This window comes from Schistocerca gregaria, chromosome 3, assembly GCF_023897955.1.
Source record: "Schistocerca gregaria isolate iqSchGreg1 chromosome 3, iqSchGreg1.2, whole genome shotgun sequence".
NCBI classification, from domain to species: domain Eukaryota; kingdom Metazoa; phylum Arthropoda; class Insecta; order Orthoptera; family Acrididae; genus Schistocerca; species Schistocerca gregaria.
Window position 1 is genome coordinate 936,837,440 of NC_064922.1, and position 10,698 is coordinate 936,848,137.

General features: G+C 39.0%; 1 long non-coding RNA gene across 2 annotated transcripts in view; it reads left to right on the top strand.

Annotated features, from left to right (window-relative positions):
- LOC126355844 (uncharacterized) overlaps nt 1-9,137 on the top strand; it is a 73,576-nt gene extending 64,439 nt beyond the window's left edge. For both annotated transcript variants that reach the window (XR_007565542.1, XR_007565543.1), the window contains exon 3: nt 8,932-9,137. This is a non-coding gene — a long non-coding RNA (uncharacterized LOC126355844). The remainder of the gene's footprint in view (nt 1-8,931) is intronic.
- The last annotated feature ends 1,561 nt before the right edge of the window (nt 9,138-10,698 follow it).

Consider the following 10,698-nt stretch of genomic DNA (forward strand, 5'->3'; position numbering starts at 1 on the left):
AGTCTACTGTTTCCATTTCGTCATAGACTAAGATTAGACCACCTTTGTTTTTATAGATCCTTCTGAATTTGAGACCTGAACTTGCGGCCCCACAAACATTCCCAAAGAGAGCCATCCGAACTAGCTGCTTCTACTATGAGGTGATGTTGACCAGTGCATACTCTTGTCGGATAACCGCCATCTTAAAAACTGAGTGTGAAGTACCATAGGTATGTTTTTCCTCTTTCTAGCCTTGGCTTTTTCTGGGTGAAATTATCCTGAGAAGTGGGTGTATTAGGTTCCTTTCTTGTTCCCTGTCTTGGAGGTGAAAGGAGTTTGTATATCCTCTTCATTGTGAGACAGTCTTCTTCGGAGGTCGTAGGTTCAAGACCTTTTAATTCCCTCCATTTACATTTAGAAAGACATTCTTTGCCTTCCTTCTCTTTTTATTTTCAGAGAAGCTTTATCCTCTGAGCCTCAGACAAGGATTTGGTCTTGATCTGGTCCAACTTCTCAGTGATGCTTTCATATTCTTGGACTGGTCTGTCACCCAATACAGTTGTAGAAAAAGCTTTCATCGGTTCCAACCCCTGTGCTTGGTTGTTTGAAGTCTCATCAAGTCCCGTGGCCTTTGTTTTTGTGTTCTCCGTTTTGGTTTCACTGGAATGGAGGGTTTATCATGTCAACACCATGAAAAGCCACATAATGCAAGGTTTCTTACTCAAGGAAGTCACCCAGTAACCCTAAGGCTCCATTCACAACCCACCTTCCCACGAGTCATGCACCCCTCAGCATGGATCACATCACATCATGGGTTGGGTACCTAAGGAGTTGGGGAAGGACTATGCAAACAGTTGAAATATTTTTTTATTTGAAATATGGAGACCATTTTTATTTTCTGTTTTTCCTGAAGATTTATCTGAGTAACTGCTTCTGCCAATTTTTATGAAATTATTGCAAAATCATCTGCAAAAACCAGGCACTTTAGCTTAATTCAATTTGTTTTCCTTCCCAGAATCATTGGTCCAGTCTTGTGATAACTTTGCACAAAATTTAAGATCCTTACATTTTTCCTCAAAAACTCAGATTAACAATAAAGATGATGAGCTGTCACCTTGTCTAACTCCAATTTTTATTTTAAATGTCTGAGACACTTTTCCCATAAATTTAACTTTATGTATTTTTTATGAGTTACATCTGCTAATTTTGGTTCAACAGGAAATTAGATAATGATTTTATTTGTTGTTTCAAATCTGTTCTGTGCATCATCTTCTTTTTGAAAACCACCTTCATTGTCTCCTAGTTGTTTGTCTAAAGTTTCTTAAACTCTGTTTAGGAGAACTTTTGCTAATGTTTTGTATGGCACTGGCAGAAGTAACACTCCTCTGTAATTATTGTTTACATGTTTATTGTTTACATGTTTATTGTTTACATTTTGGCAATCCTTTGATTTTAATTTTGTTTTGACATGATGTGTTATTCTGTTGACCACACTACAGAACTTTAATAGTAGCAGATGACCCCTATCTGTTCCACTGTCTACCCATTGACATCATCAGTTATGCTCACAGTGAGGGTGGGTTTCATTGAGATTGGACTGTGGACCAATGCAAATCTGTCACCTCCTTGGATGATTAAATTTCTTGTAGCACCAGATTGATGGTTGTATCTGAACAAGCCATCATCTGGATGAACAGCTGCTCAAAAGATCCACCACATCACAGACAGAGGGCAGTGAGAACAATATTGCGCTATGGGAGGCATTCACCTGGGCTTCCATGATACCTGTGGTTGTAATCAAAGGAACCATGACGGCTGTGAACAATTTTGCTTGCCACCTCTATTGTTTCATGTTTGACATTGCTGCATCTTTCAGCAGGATAACTGTCATGTCACAAGGCCAGAATCGTGCTGCAATTGTTTGAAGAGGATGATAATGAACTTGTGTTGATGTCTTGGCCACCGAAATCTCCTGATCCAAACCTGACGGAACACATCTGCAATGAAACTTACTGGCACATTAAAACTGTGTGCCGGACTGAGACTTGAACTCGGGACCTTTGAGTTTCGCGGGCAAGTGCTCTTGCCTGTGAAAGCAAAGGTCCCGAGTTCGAGTCTCGATCTGGCACACAGTTTTAATCTGCCAGGAAGTTTCATATCAGCACACACTCCACTGCAGAGTGAAAATCTCATTCTGGAAACATTCCCCAGGTTGTGGCTAAGCCATGTCTCCACAATATCATTTCTTTCAGGAGTGCTAGTTCTGCAAGGTTCGCAGGAGAGCTTCTGTGAAGTTTGGAAGGTAGGAGATGAGGTAATGGCAGAAGTGAAGCTGTGTGGACAGGGCGTGAGTTGTGCTTGGGTAGCTCAGTTGGTTGAGCACTTGCCCACAAAAGGCAAAGGTCCCGAGTTCGAGTCTCGGTCCGGCAGCCAGTTTTAATCAGGCAGGCAGTTTCATATCAGCGCACACTCTGCTGCAGAGTGAAAATCTCATTCTGGCACATCTGGGATGCTTATGGGGCACCAACTCCATGCCCAAAAACCGCTGACCTGTCATTTACAAGAATTACATCATCTTGTGCATATACTTTCGGTATCACATATTTCTGGAAACCTACTAAGAACTTGATGAATCCATGACGTGCCACCTTCCAAACATGGACCTTTACACTATTAAGTAGATGGTCATTATGTTTTGTTTCATCTATATCTATACTCTGCAAACCACTGTGAGATGCATGGCAGAGGGTGCATCCCATTCTACCAATTATCAGGATTTCTTCCTGTTCCATTTATATATGGAGCGCGAGAAAAATGATTGTTTGAATGAATGCCTCCAAGCATGCAGTAATTATTCTAATCTTATCCTCATGATCCCTATGTGAGCAATATGTATGAGGTTGTAGTATATTTCTAGAGTAATCATTTAAAGCTGGTTCTTGAAACTTTATTAATAGACTTTCTTGGGATAGTTTATGTCCGTCAAGAGTCTTCCAAATCAGTTCCTTCAGTATCTTTGTGACACTTTCCCATGGATTAAACAAATCTGTTACCCTTCTCTATATTTGTTCATTATCCCTGTTAATCTTATTTGGTATGGGTGCCACACGCTGAGCAATATTCTAGAACCAGTCACATAGGTGATTGGTAAGCAATCTCATTTGTAGGTTGATTGCACTTCCCAGTATTCTACCAATAAATTGTAGTATACGACCTGCTGTATCCACAGCTGAACCTATGTTATCATTCCATTTCATATTCCCATGAAGTGTTACACCCAGGTCTTTGTATGAATTGGCTGACTTGCTGATATTATAATCATAGGATGCTACATTTTTTCTTTTGTGAAGTGCAAAATTTTACATTTCTGTACTTTTAAAGCAAGTTGCCAATCTCTGCACCACAGTGAAATCTTATCAAGACCTGACTGCATGTATATGCAGCTTTTTTCAGATGCTACTTCATTGTGGATAACTGTGTCATCTGAACAAAGCCTGATTTTACTATTAACATTGTCTGCAAGGTCATTAATATACAATATGAACAGCAAGGGTCCCAACATACTTCCCTGGGGCACACCCAAAGTTAATTCTACATCTGATGATGACTCTCCATCCAAGATAACATGCTGTGTCCTCCCTACCAAAAAGTCCTCAGTCCAGTCACAAATTTCACTTGATACCCCCATATGATTGTGCTTTTAACAATAAGCATAGGTACAGTCCTGAGTCAAATGCTTTTTGGAAATCTAGAAATACTGCATCTACCTGGTTGTCTTGATCCAAAGCTTTCAGTATGTCATGTGAGAAAAGTGCGAGTTGAGTGTCATGTGATCAATTTTATTCGAAATCCATGCTGGTTGACATAAAGGAGGTCATTCTATTCGAGATACTTCATTACATTTGAACTTAGAATGTTTTCCAAGATTTTGTGGCAAATTTATGTCAAGGATATTGGATGGTAGTTCTGTGCCTAACTTGTACTACTCTTCTTGTAAATGGGTATGACCTGTGCCTTTTCCCAAGAACTTAGCAAAGTTTTTTATTCAAGAGATCTACGTTAGATTATAGTTAGGGACTAACTCACCCACAAATTCAGTATAGAAAATGACAGGGATTCTGTCAGGGCCTCAAGCTTCATTGAGTTTTAATGATTTCAACTGTTTCTCAACACCATTGACACTAATACTTATTTCATTCGCCTTTTCAGTGGTACGAGGATTAAATTGTGGCAATGCCCCTGGGTTTTTCTTTGTAAAGGAACATTTGAAAATGAGTTCAGCATTTCAGCTTTTGCTTTGCTACACTCAATTTCAGTTCCCGTCTCGTTTGCAAGGGACAGGACACTAACTTTGTTGCCACTAATTTCTTTGAAATCTATGAAAGATCATTCGGCAATATTCTGCTGTGGTAGTCATTGAAGGCATCATACATTGCTCTCTTGACAGCATCTCTCTGTCTATAGCCCTACACTTTGTTTTACACCTGTTACACAGTAATCTCTGTTTATTTAGAAGTTACTTTTCTGTGAATGTCTGCCAAGGAGGTTCCCTCTCATTATGGACTGTTCTACTGGGTTCATATCTATCCAGTGCATGGTTAACTAGTCTTTTAAAGTGAATCAGTGTTCCTCTACATGCTCCTGCCCTGTGTTAAAAGTTTCAAATTCCTTGTTGAGATATGACACTACAGCTATTTTGTCTGGTTTACTGAACATTTATATCTTTGCGTTTATTTTAGTTGTCCTTTGTACTTTGGTAATCATTGTTGCCACAATATGGTGTACATGCTGATTTATGAGGGATCCTGAATGTAGGCAAAATAGCTAATCTAAGGAAGCCATTGCTCTTCCCCTCTGCCACTTAAACTAATCAGTTACTGCTTTTGTCAAATACTTCAAACAAAGTGTTTGTGTAAGCTAACACAGAATACTACTGAATGTCTAAATACTGACAAAGATCAAAATTTGTGTGTGATCTCTACTTTTTGTAGCTGAAGTCATTTTTATTTGTTTGGAGCAGTATAACACAAGTTTCTGTAAGAGTAAGGGGTTTCTGTAAACCAATTGTAAGCCTTTTTGTTTGTTCTCCTGTCTGTGCATGGTGTGGACATGTGTGGGCTCTTCAAAAGTACAATTGGGTCATCAGCAAACATCACAGTTTTTGAAGTGCTCCCCCCATGAACCTTGGACCTTGCCGTTGGTGGGGAGGCTTGTGTGGGGAGGCTTGCGTGCCTCAGCGATACAGATACCCGTACCTCAGGTGCAACCACAACGGAGGGGTATCTGTTGAGAGGCCAGACAAATGTGTAGTTCCTGAAGAGGGGCAGCAGCATTTTCAGTAGTTGCAGGGGCAACAGTCTGGATGATTGACTGATCTGGCCTTGTAACAATAACCAAAACGGCCTTGCTGTGCTGGTACTGCGAACGGCTGAAAGCAAGGGGAAACAACGGCCGTAATTTTTCCCGAAGGCATGCAGCTTTACTGTATGATTAAATGATGATGGCGTACTCTTGGGTAAAATATTCCGGAGGTAAAATAGTCCCGGGCGGGGACTACTCAAGAGGATGTCGTTAACAGGAGAAAGAAAACTGGCGTTATACGGATCAGAGTGTGGAATGTCAGATCCCTTAATCGGGCAGGTAGGTTAGAAATTTAAAAAGGGAAATGGATAGGTTAAAGTTAGATATAGTGGGAATTAGTGAAGTTCGGTGGCAGGAGGAACAAGACTTCTGGTCAGGTGGCTACAGGGTTATAAACACAAAATCAAATAGGGGTAATGCAGGAGTAGGTTTAATAATGAATAGGAAAATAGGAATGCGGATAAGCTACTACAAACAGCATAGTGAACGCATTATTGTGGCCAAGATAGATACGAAGCCCACGCCTACTACAGTAGTACAAGTTTATATGCCAACTAGCTCTGCAGATGACGAAGAAATTGAAGACATGTATGATCAAATAAAAGAAATTACTCAGATAGTGAAGGGAGATGAAAATTTAATAGTCATGGGTGACTGGAATTCGGTAGTAGGAAAAGGGAGAGAAGGAAACGTAGTAGGTGAATATGGTCTGGGGCAAAGAAATGAAAGAGGAAGCTGCCTGGTAGAATTTTGCACAGAGCACAACTTAATCATAGGTAACACTTGGTTCAAGAATCATAAAAGAAGGCTGTATACATGGAAGAAGCCTGGAGATACTAAAAGGTATCAGATAGATTATATAATGGTAAGACAGAGATTTAGGAACCAGGTTTTAAATTGTAAGACATTTCCAGGGGCAGATGTGGACTCTGACCACAATCTATTGGTTATGACCTGTAGATTAAAACTGAAGAAACTGCAAAAAGGTGGAAATTTAAGGAGTTGGGACATGGATAAACTAAAAGAACCAGAGGTTGTACAGAGTTTCAGGGAGAGCATAAGGGAGCAATTGACAGGAATGGGGGAAAGAAATACAGTAGAAGAAGAATGGGTAGCTTTGAGGGATGAAGTAGTGAAGGCAGCAGAGGATCAAGTAGGTAAAAAGACAAGGGCTAGTAGAAATCCTTGGGTAACAGAAGAAATATTGAACTGAATTGATGAAAGGAGAAAATATAAAAATGCAGTAAATGAAGCAGGCAAAAAGGAATACAGACGTCTCAAAAATGAGATTGACAGGAAGTGCAAAATGGCTAAGCAGGGATGGCTAGAGGACAAATGTAAAGATTAGAGGCTTATCTCACTAGGGGTAAGATAGATACTGCCTACAGGAAAATTAAAGAGACCTTCGGAGATAAGAGAATCACTTGCATGAACATCAAGAGCTCAGATGGAAACCCAGTTCTAAGCAAAGAAGAGAAAGCAGGAAGGTGGAAGGAGAATATAGAGGGTCTATACAAGGCGATGTACTTGAGGACAATATTATGGAATTGGAAGAGGGTGTAGATGAAGATGAAATGGGAGATACGATACTGTGTGTAGAGCTTGACAGAGCACTGAAAAACCCAAGTCGAAACAAGGTCCCCGGAGTAGACAACATTCCATTGGAACTACTGACGGCTTTGGGAGAGCTAGTCCTGACAAAACTCTACCCTCTGGTGAGCAAGATGTACGAGACAGGCGAAATACCCTCAGACTTCAAGAAGAATATAATAATTCCAATCCCAAAGAAAGCAGGTGTTGCCCGATGTGAAAATTACCGAACTATCAGTTTAATAAGTCACAGCTGCAAAATACTAACATGCATTCTTTACAGACGAATGGAAAAACTAGTAGAAGCCAACCTCGGGGAAGATCAGTTTGGATTCCGTCGAAATGTTGGAACACATGAGGCAATACTGACCCTATGACTTATCTTAGAAGCTAGATTAAGGAAGGGCAAACCTACGTTTCTAGCATTTGTAGACTTAGAGAAAGCTTTTGACAATGTTGACTGGAATACTCTCTTTCAAATTCTGGGGTGGCAGGAGTAAAATACAGGGAGCGAAAGGCTATTTACAATTTGTACAAAAACCATATGGCAGTTATAAGAGTCGAGGGACATGAAAGGGAAGCAGTGGTCGGGAAGGTATTGAGACAGGGTTGTAGTCTCTCCCCGATGTTATTCAATCTGTATATTGAGCAAGCAGTGAAGGAAACAAAAGAAAAATTCGGAGTAGGTATTAAAATCCATGGAGAAGAAATAAAAACTTTGAGGTTCGCCAATGACATTGTAATTCTGTCAGAGACAGCAAAGGACTTGGAAGAGCAGTTGAACGGAAAGGATAGTGTCTTGAAAGGAGGATATAAAATGAACATCAACAAAAGCAAAATGAGGATAAAGGAATGTAGTCGAATTAAGTCAGGTGATGCTGAAGGAATTAGATTAGGAAATGAGTCACTTAAAGTAGTAAAGGAGTTTTGCTACTTGGGGAGCAAAATAACTGATTATGGTCAAAGTAGAGAGGATATAAAATGTAGACTGGCAAAGGCAAAGAAAGCGTTTCTGAAGAAGAGAAATCTGTTAACATTGAGTATAGATTTAAGTGTCAGGAAGTCATTTCTGAAAGTATTTGTATGGAGTGTAGCCATCTATGGAAGTGAAACATGGACGATAAATAGTTTGGACAAGAAGAGAATAGAAGCTTTCGAAATGTGGTGCTACAGAAGAATGCTGAAGATTAGATGGGTAGATCACATAACTAATGAGGAAGTATTGATTAGGATTGGGGAGAAGAGAAGTTTGTGGCAAACTTGACCAGAAAAAGGGATTGGTTGGTAGGACATGTTCTGAGGCATCAAGGGATCACCAATTTAGTATTGGAGGGCAGCGCAGAGGGTAAAAATCGTAGAGGGAGACCAAGAGATGACTACACTAAGCAGATTCAGAAGGATGTGGGTTGCAGTGGGTACTGGGAGATGAAGAAGCTTGCACAGGATAGAGTAGCATGTAGAGCTGCATCAAACCAGTCTCAGAACTGAAGACCAGAACAACAACAACTCCAATGTCCTGAGAAAATCATTTATGTAGTTTAAGAGCAGGAGTGTACCAAGTATTGAACCTTGCTAGATACCGTATTTAATCTTTCCTTGTTGCAAATTGAGTCTTTTTCCTGTGGTACAATTTGTTAATATGAACCCTGTTCTCTGTTAAGATATGGTTATGTCCATACAAATGGCTTTCCCTCAGTACTGTATTATTTTTGGTTTTCCAAGAATAATTTTATTATCTATGTAATCATAGGCTTTGGCAAGATCACTGAAAATACCAACAGGGCAATTTTTCATGTTTAGTTTTACCAGATCTGCCCTTTTGATATCATATTGTGATGGCATGAAAGTCATGTGCGATAAATACATCATATGGGTCAGAACTTGTCATGTAACAGTGCAGTACATCAAACATTTAGGTATGGTAGAAAGAAAGATATAATATATCAAACATTTATACATTGTATAAAGATGCTACTTCTTCCGATTCTAAATGTGTTTCAGATGCTCCTGGGTGTTGGTGAGAGAACTGCATGCAACCAGTGGAGCAAGTAGCAAGTATGCTGGGCTGTGGGAAACATTTGTCATTATTGGCTCACTGCATGATTGAATCCAGAAAGCCTGATAATAACGAGCAAGGAGCAGCAACATACATTCCACGAGATGAAAAACTCATTATGATAGTAAATTATGTAATTTCGGAGTTCAAGTCTGGCTAACAGGATTGTCAATAAACCAATATTCACGTATATGGTGTGTCACTTCTCACATTACATATTCCCAACATACAGTCCTTTGAACCAGTTGCCAACACGAACTGAAAAAATTATTTGCTTTAGTCTATAGTCACACTGACTGCAGTTTTTGGTAAAGAGTATTGTCATCAGGCCACCCTACATGACACACGATCCTTGATTTAGCTTTCAAGAAATAATTATCGTAGACAGTGCATAAAAACAAAATTGTTGTGCAGCAATATATTTGTAAGTTCAGAAGATAAGGCGTCAAACATTTATATAGGAAAGTTAACTTACCTCTGAGGAGGCTTCAGTGTTCAGCAGTAATGTCATGTTGTGCAATATCATATATGAGTTTTGGGTCCTTAGTTGACACAACTTTGTGTCAAAAGCTTTTCTGTTAAAAATCAATTTTATTTATCCTTCCATATTAGCTCACACTTGCATTCACAAAATCCAAAAGATAAGGATTATAATTCTTACTACTGTCTGTCTCCATTACATATTTCCAAAGAGTTTCTCTAGATTTTAACTCAGACCAAGGTAAAAATAGTATACACTAGTTTGAATAAGACAAAACCAGACTGCACATCTCTTGAAAGTATGTATTTATGTGAAGATTTTTAGTAATAATATCTTTTAACAAAGATTACAAAATTTGCAAATACAAAATTTAGAAACTACCAGTTATGTTGTAATATAGATGACACATTGATAGTAAAGTAAATAAAAATATAAATAATGATGTAAATAAAATAGAAAGAAACTTCCACATGGGAAAAATATATTAAAAACAAAGATTCCAAGACTTACCAAGCGGGAAAGCGCCGGTAGATGGACACAATAAATAAAACACACAAACACATGCACAGATTTTCTAGTTTTCGCAACCGGCGGTTGCTTCTTCAGGAAAGAGGCAAGGAGAGGGAAAGACAAAAGGATAAGCGTTTCAAGGGAGAGGGTAAGGAGTCATTCCAATCCCGGGAGCAGAAAGACTTCCCTTAGGGGGAAAAAAGGACAGGTGCAGGTGTATACACACACACACACACACACCTTTCCCTCTCCTTCCCTCTTCCCTGAATAAGCAACCGCCGGTTGCGAAAGCTAGAAATTCTGTGTGTGTGTTTGTGTGTTTTATTTATTGTGTCTATCTACCGGCGCTTTCCCACTTGGTAAGTCTTGGCATCTTTGTTTTTAATATAAAAATATAAATAGAAACATATGATTTGTCTGGATTTAAGATGTGTTTTCAGAGCATTTGTTGTCAATTATTTACCAACTAATTTTCATAGTGTAAGGTCAAGATGTGAAAATACATTGACATGTAAGTGGAAAATTATATTTGCAGAAAAATTAGCCTAGGAAACGAAAACTCTATGAACATCCACAGGAATGAAATATGTAATTTACCTACTGAAATCAGTTAAAGTCTGGGCAGAATTATATAGTTCGTAAACTGAACAAAAGTTCTGCTAGGACTGGAATAATTATACTATGATCAAAAATTGACAGTACATAGTTAAAATGTTCTTTA